This window comes from Muscardinus avellanarius (genome assembly GCF_963383645.1).
Source record: "Muscardinus avellanarius genome assembly, chromosome: 19".
In the NCBI taxonomy this organism is placed as follows: domain Eukaryota; kingdom Metazoa; phylum Chordata; class Mammalia; order Rodentia; family Gliridae; genus Muscardinus; species Muscardinus avellanarius.
This window is the reverse complement of record NC_137805.1, coordinates 14,877,422-14,890,049: the sequence shown is the minus strand read 5'-3', so window position 1 is coordinate 14,890,049 and position 12,628 is coordinate 14,877,422.

The following is a 12,628-nucleotide window of genomic DNA, read 5'->3' as shown; positions in this document are numbered from 1 at the left end:
TGGCGTTTGTTCTCCTGGCTCAGTGTCCTCGCCAGCTTGTCTCGACAGGATGCTCTTCAAACACCTTTGCCTTCCAGAGCCAGGGGCTCTGCGGGGGAGGCTATTTATAAGCCCCCGACAGTGTGTAATCATGATTGCATCTGGCCGGGGACGTGTCAAGAAGGAGCGTTACGCCGAGGTTGGCTTCTGGGATGCCAGCAGACGTGCCAGCTGCCACTTGAGTGAGACACTGGCAGAGGTTCAGATTCCACTTAAGTATGGCCCCCCAACTAAGCCTGGGGTGTAGCGTGTAAACAGTGGGGGTATGGCCTCCAGTCCCGGTCCTAAAGAGACACTACATCCCAGCCCTTTTCTTTTTCTTTTTTATTTATTTTTCTTTTTTTTCTTTTAACAATTTTTATTGAACATAAATAGTATACATTTAAACTATATTTGGTGCCCTCTCCCCCCCGCCCCCATTTTCCCTTCCACCCTCCCACCAATGTTTGTCCAGGTTAACCATGTCATATTCATAAATTTACACATGTTCAGGTGTAGACCCTCATTAATCAAGATCAGCCTTCCTCCTCCCCTATCTTTCCATTCAAACTTTGCTGGTATTTCCCCTCCATTATCTGGAGTCCCACTGGTATCCTCTGCGTTCCCTAGTTTGAGCATATTAGAGGAAGCATATGTCCCTTCTCCTTCTGTGCTTGGCTGATCTCACTTAACATAATGCTCTCCAGGGCTTTCCATCTTCTTGCAAATGATATAATTTTGTTCCTCTTTATGGCTGAATAGAATTCCATTGTGTGTGTTTCCCACAGTTTTGCTATCCATTCATCTATTGATGGAGATCTGGGTTGGTTCCATATTTTGGCTATTACAAATTGTGCTGCTATGAACATAGGTATGCATACGTTGCTGTATTTCTCTGAGTTCAACCCCTTTGGAAAGATACCCAGGAGTGATAGAGCTGGATCAAATGGTGGATCTATTCTTTTTTTATTTTAATTTGGAAGCAGGGTCTCACTAAGTTGCTGACAACGTCACTAAATTGCCAAGCGAGACTGGCTTCAAACCTTCGATCCTCCGGTCTCAGCCTCCCAAGTATTGGAACTACAAGCGTGTGCCCCCATCCCCGGCTACAGGCAGGGCTTCTCAAAATGAGTCCCCCAGTTCCACTAGGAAACCCGTTAGAAGTGCAGATTTACGACCCCATCCAGACCCGCTGAGTCAGACGCTCTGGGTCAAGGGAGCCATGCGCCCGGGCTTTCGCAGGCCTGCAGGGGACACAGTGGGCCTGAGCCTCCCTCCCTAGGCGCCCTCCATGCCCCGAGAGCTGTGCCGTAGGGGAGGGGACAGTCTTGGATCTTCACTTTCCTCCACTGGAGAAATAGGGAAGAAATTACAGGGTCGAAGCTGGGTGAGGTGGTGCACGCCCATCACCCCAGGACTGGGAGGCTGAGACGGGAGGATCGCAGCTCTGAAGCCAGGCTCAGCTATTTAGTGAGGGCTTCAGCAACCGCATGAGATCCTGTTTCAAAGTAAAAAATAAAAAAGGCTAGGGGTACAGCTCAGAAGTTAACACCTCTGGGTTCAATCCCCAGAACCAAAAAGAAAATCACACACCCACAGGGTCGTTGTGAGTAGTTAGTAAAGTCAAGGCTAAAGCCCTGCATCCTCCCCCGTCTTCTCAGAGGACCCCAGGGAGTATCCCTGGGGCGCTGAAGGTCCGGCCATCACTGGAATTGTCATAGATACAGCTTCGTCTGCGGGCTTGGCGAGCGTTCCTGTGTGTAAATGAAGACAAAGCCAGCAGAGGGGCGAATCTCTGAGTGACCCCCCAGTCGCCTCCCTCCTGCCATCTGTACACATGGGACCAGAGGGGCCGATGCGGTGACTGAGTGGCCAGGAGCCACGCCTGGCTTCTTCACCTGAGCTGGGCACGGCGGCACCTGCCTGTAACTCCAGAGACCAGGGAGGCGGAGGCAGGGGGACTGTAAGCTTGAGGCCGGCCTGGCCAATTTAGCAAGACTCTGCCTCCGGATGAAAGAAAATAAAAAGGCTGGGGATGGAGCTCCGTGGTAGGGGGCCCTTGGGTTCAATTCCCAGTACTGAAAAATAAAATAAAATTAAAATAAAAGAAGCAATTAGAGGAGCTTTAGTAAGAGAGTAAAGTGATTAAATTGTGTGTGTGTGTGTGTGTGTTAAGAATCGAACCCAGGGCCTTGTACACACTAAGGCAAGAGTTTTACCATTGAGCAACATCCCCAGACCTAAATTTGATTTTTTAAAAATACTCTCCTTTTGCCGGGCGTGGTGGGCACGCTTGTAATCCCCGCGCTTGGGAGGCGGAGACAGGAGGATCGCGCAGGTTCGAAGCCAGCCGCGCGCACTGGCTTAGGAGACCCTGTTTCCAAATAAAAATATAAAAAATAGGTCTGGGAGTGTAGCCGGGAGGTAGAAGGGCTTCCAGGAACCCCAGTACCACAAAAAATAATAAAAAAAATACTCTCCTTCTCTGGTTTTTGTAGCACTGGGACTTAAACCCGGGGTATTCTACTCAGAGCTACACCCCCAGCCCTATTTCATTCTTTATTTTGATAAAGGGCCCCACAAGTAGCTGAGGCTGTCTGCGAACCTGTGATCCTCCTGTTTCAGCCTCCCAAGCACAGGGATTACAAGTGTGTGCCAACACGCCTGGCTTAACACTCATTGGAAAAAAAAACTTGACCTTATTAAATGTGGGTGCGGGTGCGGGGCACCTGAGCGGGATTACAACACAGTACCACTACTTTGAAAATCAGCGCGGCAGTTTTCTAGGAATCTAGATTTATCCTCATCATCCAACTCAGAGACCCCACTTCTACATATATATACCCAAGTGAACTGTAAGTGTGTGTTCATGTATTAAAAAAAAGTGAGCCAGGCATGGCGGGACACGCTTGTAATCCTAGTACTTGGGAGGCTGAGACAGGAGGATCACAGGTTCACAGCCAGCCTCAGCTACTTAGTGAGACTGTTTTAAAATAAAATAATAAAATAGGGCTGAGGGTATAGCTCAGAGGTAGACTGCCCCTGGGTTCCATCCCGAGTCACACACACGCACACCTAGAGGTGAGTGTTTATAACATAAATCTGTTTATACATAATCATCAAAAAGCTAGAAATAGGCTGTGCATGATAATACACACCTGTAATCCCAGTACTTGAGAGGCCGAGACAGGAGGATCACAGGTTCGAGGCTGGCCTCCGCAACTTAGCTAGGCCCTCAGCAACTTAGTGAGACACCCATTGGAAAAAAATTTAAAGATAAAAAAAAACCCGGAAACACCGGGATGCCAGTTGACTGGCGAGGGCTACGCAAAGCGCACGCGTTGGCTGGATGGACTTGGACCAGCAACAGAGGAGCTGCTGAGGCGCACAGTAGGGCGAGGCGCACAGTAGGGCGAGTCGCACAGGGCTCCTGCTGTGCAGCAGAAGCCGGACTCAAAAAGTATGTACTAAGCCGGGCGTGGTGGCGCACGCTTGTAATCCCCGCGCTCGGGAGGCTGAGACAGGAGGATCGCACAGGTTCGAAGCCAGCCTCAGCTACTGAGTGAGGCTCTCAGCAACTTAGTGAGACCCGGTTTCCAAATAAAATATAAAATAGGTCTGGGAGGATAGCCCAGAGGTAGAAAAGGCCCTGGTTCTACAAAAAAGAAGTACCTACTGTGTTATGTTATTTCATTGGCTGGGTTGTTTTCTAAATGCCAAAGCCATGTGGATAGAAAACCGATCAGTGGTGACGGGGACGGGAGGAGCTCGCTGTGAAGGGCGTCGGGGGCTGTTGGTGACAGAGCCGTTCCGTATCTTGACTGTGGTCCTGTAACTGTGGGCGTTTGTCAAAATTCAAAGAACCGAACATGCACCAAAAAAGGTGAATTTTCTGCATATGAGTTATCTTTTTGTTTTTGGTACTAGGGATTGAACTATACCCCCAGACCTTTTTATTTTTGAACAGAGTCTCATTAAATTGCTAAGGGCCTCATTAAGTCACCGAGGCTGGCCTTGAACCTGCGATCCTCCTGTCTCAGCCTCCTAAGTACCAGGATTACAGGCGTGCAGCACCATTCCCGGCAAATCATACCCTTTTTTAAAGAACACGTTTGCTGCAGAGAGAACTGATGGGGACGGTGAACAACTCAAAGGCCTTTGCTGGGGGCGGGAGGAGCGACAGTGTCTGTGCCAGGGTGTGCCAGTGAGAACAGAGGTGTGGGCAGATTGAAGGATATTTAGGAGGTAGCCTGATACGCAAATGCCACGCAGCGCAAGGCTGCCACCTTGCAGCCCGCGTCTATACGAGCCACTTTCCTGCATAGACGACTTCCAAATCTACATCTGCAATTCCTGCCAATCGCAGCAGGCTGTGACCTCATGGTTTTACCTAGTGAAGGAGACAGGAGTATTAGGTGAGTGGGCAGAGGTACCCTCAGGGACCCCGGGGCACAGAGATTCACGGGGCCCCAGGGCAGGCCCACTAAAGGGCCAGCAGGTCCCAGTGAAGACCGCAGGACAAGGAGCCAGCCTCTGCGAGCGAGGAGACCCAGGTCCGGGTGCGGAGCGACTCTCCTTCTCTGCCCAAATTCCCCTTGTTGTGTGAGGCTTTGAGCTGGCATCCAGAGCTCAGAGGAGAGCCATGAATCACAGGTTAGCGCTCAGGCCTAATTATCTCCTCGGGTGACGTTACACTCCCATGCCGGAGGCAGGGCGTGGATCCTGCACAGGAAGACCCAGAACAGGAGTCACAGGACCTGCGTCATCGCCTCGGCTCTGACTCGGCGGCGCGGTGACTTATTCCACCCTCTGGGCTCTAACATCTTTGTTTGGGAAATGAGCCCGCGGATCTCTGAGGACGCATCCAGCTTTAAAAATAAGGCTCTTCTTTTTAGAGGTTCTTGTTTTACTCATCCTGAAATGTATGTTTGAAAGAGAAAGCTTACCCAAAGGAATAGAGCAGGAGAAACAGAGGCGTGTGGGATGTGGGCAGGAAGAGGAAGTCAGAGGCGTGCGGCCTGTGCTTTGCTACTCGGCCTTGCCCGTGACCCGGGAGGTTGCCTCGCCTCCGAGCTGTCTAGCGGCCAAGGCCAAGAGGCCATCACAAGCCGTTAGCTCGACACTGGTCAAGAGACATTTCTGCATGTGGGCGATGACCTAGATCTGCACCATTCTAATACGGTCACCACTCGCATGGAGCTATTGAGCATGCGCGTGAAGGCTGGAACTGAAAATGTTTTAGGTTTTTTTTTCCCCCCAGTACTTGGGATGGAACCCAGGGGCACTCTACTTTTGAGCTACACCCCCAGCCCTATTTTTTTTTCTTTTTTTGCAGGTCTGGGGATGGAACCCGGGGGCATTCAACCTCCAAGCTACATCCCCTGCCTTATTTTTGATTCTTTATTTTGAAACCAGTTCTCACTGAGTTGCAGAGGGCCTCACTAAGTAGCGGAGGCTGTCCGCGAACCGCGATCCTCCGGTCTCAGCCTCCCGAATGCTGGGATTACAAGCATGTGCCACCACGCCCAGCTTATTGTTTATTTTTAAACAGGATCTCACTAAGTTGCTGTGAGCCTCACTCAGTAGCTAAACCTGGCTTCGAACCTGTACGATCCTCCCGTCTCAGCCTCCCAAGCGCGGGGATGACAAGCGTGCGCCACCACGCCCGGCTTCTTTTAACAAATATTAATTGGAAAAGGCACACGTGGCTAGTAGACTATTGCACTGGGCCATGCAGCTTGAAATAATCCACAGCGTTTGCTCCTGCGCCAGCTCGAAGTTGCCCCCTCTGTGCTCCAAGTCACCCTTCACCGCCTGGTCTGCAACAGCGGAGTTGGGTCTTGTATTACTTCTCGGTTGGCGGCTGGCTCCATGCCACGCTTTGCGGGCACAGGAGAGTCACCAAAGAAGCAAGGCACGTCTTGTCCTGTCCCCAGTGGGCTCCTCTGTGTGGACGACTACACTGAGGCGTCACCAGGCTCAGCCCGGGCAGCCAGCTCCTGTAGGTCCCGGTCTCCGCAGCACACCTGGCTTCTCCAGAGCCCGGCTCCGGCTGTGCGTGTGGTGTCCGCAGCGCCTAACTCTACTCGTGAGTGGTTTCTCCAGCACCCATCTCCTGAGGAGCGGGTGCCAGCTTATACAGGGTGCAGCAGCCAGCGGTGCCCAAAGACAGGCAGGCGCCCCCGGCCTCTTCAGATGCCTCCAGGGTGGGCTGTGACGGATGGCGTGCCTCCCTGTGGACAGGCTTCCCCACGGGCAGTTTTCAGCAAGTTCCAAGGCACTGCGTCTCCATGTGAAGCGTTCCCACTGGGACCCAGGGAAGTCCTGACAGTGAGCCACACCTCTCTGCCTGCCGGCGAGCCACGCCAGCACTCTCCACCACGTCTGGCCCACGGTGCCGGCCTGGGGACACGCTATCCGTCCTTAGGGTAGGGGACGCTCTTTATGCCTGCTATTTCTGCGTTCTTTATCATCCACTGCTTTCCGCTAGCTGACCTTTGTTACTCCAATCCCCTCTTAGAGTCAATAATTTTCACGCTAAACTTCCCATGTTCAAATTGCTGTGGGTTTTTTAAATCTCCTGAGTGGACTCTGCCTGATATAAAAGGAGTGTCAGGGGACAGGGCTGGGCTTGCTCATGCCCTCGGGCTTGAACGCAGGAATGAGCTATTGCCACCGGGAAGGGGGCGCTAGCGGGCCATTCTATGCGGTGCCCATTAAACAGGCACCACCTGGGCTGGATTCCAACGGGCAGCCAGCGAGGCAAGTGCCCCGGAGCCAGGCGCGACATCTCTGGCAGTAATGATGGCAATAGTGACTGGGGTGTGGGACATCCTCCCCCGGGTGCCCTCAAACGCTTAGAGAGGAAACGCCAAGCTCAGCTCAAATTGTGATCTGAGAACCAGCTATATATATTATTCCTTACAGGTAAATAACTGATACTCCAGAAAATATGATTGTGTGGACCGCTGAATTTCAGTATCAGTCGGGTTAGCCTTACTAAATTGCTCATGTGAGGATCAGCTGGGAAGGAGGGGACCATAACTCCGAAAGCGGGAAAACGGGGCCTCGGGATGGGCCCGGATGAAACTGCCAACGGCAAACCCCACATCACCCGAGCTGCCCCTATCAGTGGAAGTAGCTTGCCCTCGGGTGTATTACGACACTAGAGTTTTCTTTGCTTGAAAGCCCTGTGATAATTTCATCTGGGAAATTCCCTGAAAGGCTGTGGTTCTCCTTCCAGGACCCATCAAGGCCACCCACCCCTTGTTGCTCCCAGACCCAGAGCCAGGGTCCGACGTGAGCACGCTGCAGGACACGGGCACCCGGGTGCACCCGAGGGAGATGCATAGGCGGCATTAGAACTGCAAACATTTGCTAGCGTATATCACAACCCGGGGAGCGCGCCCGGGTGTGGGCCTCGCAGGGTAGTGCAAGTTCATGCTAGAGTCGGGCTTCAGGCACTGCCTTGTGTCGCTGGAGGTGTCTCAGCTGCTCACCTGGTGGCTGATTAAAACTCGGGCTCAACGGTGATCCGCGTGTAATGACACCGAGAGGCAGAGCTTCCCTGGAATTACACGGAAGAGGAAATTCAAAGGCTTAGGAAGATTAGAAGGTCTGACTGAGCCCCAGTCAATGGCTGAGCCGCCTGGGAAGGGATTATTAGGGCCGCCCGCAAGAGGAAGTCAGTTTGGCAGAGAAATGCGGGTGCTAGCTCTTGGAGGTCACTTGGGTAAGGGCCACGATATGGGTGAGGGTCCAAAGGTGCCCGTAGCACTATGCTTCCTTCTCTATAACCAGGGAGGAGAATTCCTCCCTGCGGCATTGCTGCCGGTTCGCCGACCTGCACACTCAGGGCTTACTACTCATGCCTTGGAGACCCTGAGCTCCCGTGAAAAACTAAAGGAGGAGGTGTGCAGTGAGTGCCAGCGTGTACCGAGTCCTCCCTATGGATGCTTCAGCGCTCTTTCCTTCCTTATTTCAGGAATTGCTTACCGTGCCAAGGACTTACCCTGTGCCAGTCACAGCGCTGGTGTCGCCCACACCTGATATACAGGCATTGACATCTCTTACCAAAGAGGACACAAACCCCCTTTTGGACCAGGCCGCCGAGCACTTAGACCCCCGTCTGCTTGGCCACGAGCCCTTGCTTGTCACCCTCTGCAGTGCGCAGACGCCAAGGGCTGCTTTCTGCCACGCTGCCCAGCCGTGCGGATCTCGGAACGCAGGTGTCAAATGTCTCAATCAGCCTCTTCCCTTGTCAGACGTGACCCAGAGGAGCTGGGGGAGAGGCTGCTGCCAGGAACTCACAAGTCTCCTGCTGGCTCTCCTCCTTCCTAATTAGCGTCCCCCCAAGATAACCCAGGAGGGTGGTAGCGTCTCTTTTCTATATGCCCGAGGCTTTGTCCCTGCTGCCCACACACACCCCGGGCAGCTTGTAGCACCCGCTTTGAGAAATTAATTTTGGCATTTTGAGCACCACTCTTGGGAGAACTCATTTTGAATGCAGACCTCTAGGTTTGCAGACACAGTGCGACATGCCAACCTCCTTGAGCCCAGAAGAAATAGACACGGTGCCTGCTTTCTGTCTTCCTACCATGGAGACCCACGCTGTGACTGCTAACCCTTCTCTCCAGGCCTCTTAGAGTTTCCAAAGTCTGAGCGTCCGTGTGGAGGAGACCTCACCAAATGCAGCTGGAGGTCATGTCCTGAGCTGGACCTTGGGCACGTCAGGGTGGCAGACCCGTAGCTGACTACCAGCGTCTCTTCCACTGAGTCCTACATGTAAGCGAGACCGTGGTTTTGGGAATGGCTCCAGTTCCAGGAACGAGTCCTGGTATTTCTGGGATATCCACCAAATCCATTTTCCTTTCCTCTGGGCATGCAACCAGACCACTGTTCCCAGCCTCCTTCGCAGCTGCGCAGCCGTGGTCTAATTTCCGGTGGTGCACAGCTGAATGTTTAATGAGCAGGTCACCGGCGCCAGGGGAGGCCCTGCTTGTAGCCTTTGATGGTTTCCATGATGCGGATGTTCCCAGCCTGGCTGATTTCAAGTTACTAGCGTGAAATCACTGAACATCGAATTAGAAGAGATGAGCAGCTGGGCGTGGCGGCGCACGCTTGTAATCCCCGCGCTTGGGAGGCCGAGACAGGAGGATCACACAGGTTCGAAGCCAGCCTCAGCTACTTAGTGAGGCTCTCGGCAACTTAGTGAGACCCTGTTTCCAAATAAAATAGAAAATAGGTCTGGGAGTGGAGCCCAGAGGTAGAAGGCCCCCTGGGTTCCATTTCCAGTACCATGGGAAAGAGAGAGAGAGAGAGAGAGAGAGAGAGAGAGAGAGAGAGAGAGAGAGGAAGAAGAAGAAGAAGAGGAGGAGGAGGAGGAGGAGGAGGAGGAGGGGGAGATGCGCAGTCACGTGCCACTAGGAAACAGTCCCACCTTCTGAATGGGCACTACAACTCCAGCGCTCAACGGCTGCACGCTGGACACCGAGTTACTTGCTTTGCCCGCGGCGGTCACAATGAGAGAGAGTCTGGAGATCTACACCACAGCAGAGAGGGGACAGAAGAGAATTGAACAAAAGAAGTCACGCTATGATGCAGGTGCAGCCAGCATCAGCCTGGCCAACCCCACAGCAGCACCGAACGCAGAGTGGCCCTGCGGTGTGGTCCTGAACAGGCCCAGGGTGACCAGGCCCTTACACCCCCAAACATCAGTCTTTGGGTCCGAGCCAGTCTCAGAGGTCAGGCCTTGGGCGAGGAGGCTTCTGCAGCAGGCACGCACCTGGCAGCCGGAACAACAAGTCTGTACTGAGATGGGTCTGGAAACACAGGTATTATCTCATTTTATCTTCACAGCAACCCTTGAGAAAGAGGCTGCTCGTAATCCCATTTTGCAGATAAGTAAGCTTGAGTTCACACAGCTCACATCATTGCTATAGGTTACAGGCCTGTGATTTGTATTTTGTTGTTGTTGTTTGCGGTACCAGGGATGGAACCCAGGGGCATTCTACCTCCGAGCTACACCCCCAGCCCTATTTTTTTTTTAATTCTTTATTTTGAAACAGGGTCTCACTGAGTTGTAAAGGGCCTCACTAAGTAGCTGAGGCTGGCCGCAAGCCATGATCCTCCTGTCTCAGGCTCCCGAATGCTGGGATTACGAGCGTCCGCCACCATCCGGCTCTCCAGGCCTGTGTTTACTTCTCCCTGTCTTTCGTTCTGACCTGCTGCCCTGTTTCTACCCCCCCCCCCAACCTCCCCACGTCTCATCTGCAAGTCAAACAGGCAGAAGGTACCGGAAGGAGAGGCCAGCGGAGCCAAGCAGTGCTAGGAATGCTCCTTTAGAAAGGCCTTCTGAGCCTGGGGCACATTCTTCTAAAATCTAATTTTATTATCTTATTAAAATAAGATTATCTTATTGTGTTATATTTGTCCTTTGTTATTCTTGCCAGTGTGTGATATACATATTTATGGGACACTGTGTGGTGTTTCTATACATGTGTACATTGTTTAATGATCAAAGCAGGGTAATGAAAATGTCCATGGATTCATTTATCTTAAAAATAATGGAATCCTGTCACTGGCCACCACAGATGAACCTGGAAGCATCATGCTGATAGAACAAGCTGGGCACAGGAAGAAATGCTCTGTGGGTAGGAAAAGTCCTGAGCTTTCAGGATGGATCTGAATGTTCTCGGACAGCCAAAGGCCACTGACTACCTCAGCTGCAAGGATAGGGAGCTGCTCAAGCTGGGGATGACATGAGAGGTCAAAGCCGGCCACGAGCCGGGCGTGGTGGCACACGCCTGCCATCCCAGTGCTCGCAGGCTGAGACAGGAGGATCACAGGTTTGAAGCCAGCCTCGGCAGCCTAGTAAGGCCCTCGGCAATTTAGAGAAACCCTGTCTCCTGATAAAAAATAAAAATAGGGTTGCAGGTGTAGCTCGAAGCCCGTGGGTTCCATCCCCAGTATCACCTCCTCAATGATGGCTACAGAGACAGGCCCCAAAGGACAGGAAGAAGTCCACAGCAACCCAGAGGGTGATGGCCCAAAGCTGGTCACTAGCTGTGTGTTCTTGGGGAAGTCACTCCCTCCCTCTGAGCCGCAATCTGCTCATCTGTTGGGGAGGGCCTCACAGGGCTGGGTGATTTGCTTGCGTCCAACATGGCTCACCCTCGTGGGTAGCAATTTGGGGCCCTCTAATGGCTAAGAGCTCGGCTGGATCTCTCCCTCTCTCTCTTTTTCAGTGGTACTGGAAAGTGAACCCACGGGCATTCTTCCTCTGAGCCATACCGCAGCCCTTTATTTTTATTTTATTTTATTTATTTACTTATTTTTTTGGTACTAGGGATGGATCCCAGAGGCATTCTACCTCTGAGCTACACCCCAGCCCTATTTTTATTTTTAATTTTGAAACAGGGTCTCACTGAGTTGCAAAGGGCCTCACTAAACAGTTTCTGAGGCTGTCCATGAACCACGATCCTCCGGTCTCAGCCTCCCGAATGCTGGGATGACAAGTGAGCATCGCCACACCCGCCCAGCCCTTTATATTATTTATTTACTTATTTATTTATTATTTATTGCGGTACGTGGAATGGAAACCAGGGGCATTCTACCTCCAAGCTATATCCCCAGTCCTACTAATTTTATTCTTTATTTTGAAACAGGATCTTACTGAGTTGCAAAGGGCCTCACTAAGGAGCTGAGGCTGTCTGCGAACTACGATCCTCCTGTCTTAGGCTCCTGAATGCTGGGGTTACAAGAGTGCAGTATCACACCCGTCTAGCCTTTTAAATATATATATATTGTATGTGTGTGTGTATGTGGTACTGGGGTTCCTGGAAACCCTTCTACCTCCAGGCCACACTCCCAGTCCTATTTTATATTTTATTTGGAAACAGGGTCTCTTAAGCCCACTGAGGCTGGCTTCAAACCTGCACGATCCTCCTGTCTCAGCCTCCCAAGAGCGGGGATCACAAGCGTGCGCCACCATGCCCGACTCCAGCTTATTTTTAAGAAGGGTCCCTCTAAGTTGCCCAAGCTGGCCTCAAACCTGCACTCTTCCTGTCTCAGCCTCCCAAGCCCTGGGATTACAGGAGCGTACTCCCACGCTCATCTGACCTGCTGAGGGCTAAACGGGCCTCTCTGTGGGGCTGCTCGGGCTTCCTTGCCGTGTGGCAGCTGGTGTCAGGAGCAGCGTCTCAAGAAACAGGATGTGGACACGTCAGGTCCCCGAGGCCCGGGTCAGGATGGACGCCACTTCATTCTTGCTGAGTATTATGAGTCAAGCTGTCAGTCTGCCCAGGTCCACAAGAGGATCGTAGACCCCTCTTCTGGAATAAAAGGGGTATTAAAGAAGCCGCAGCCATCCTCATCAGCTGCAGGCAGTCTGTGTCCTTACACGTCCCGGCTCCAGGTACCCCTGCTCAGACGCACAAAGGCTGTGGCTCTTCTTCAAACCCCATCCCAACCTAGGAGGAGATGATCGAAGGGCGGATGAACGGCTCCCCAAAACGAGCTAAAACCTAGTCGTCGGTGAAGAGTCAACGGAAACGCATCTCCCCCCCAGGACCCCTGAGCCAGGAGATGCTCGGGGGTGGCTCAGCCACTA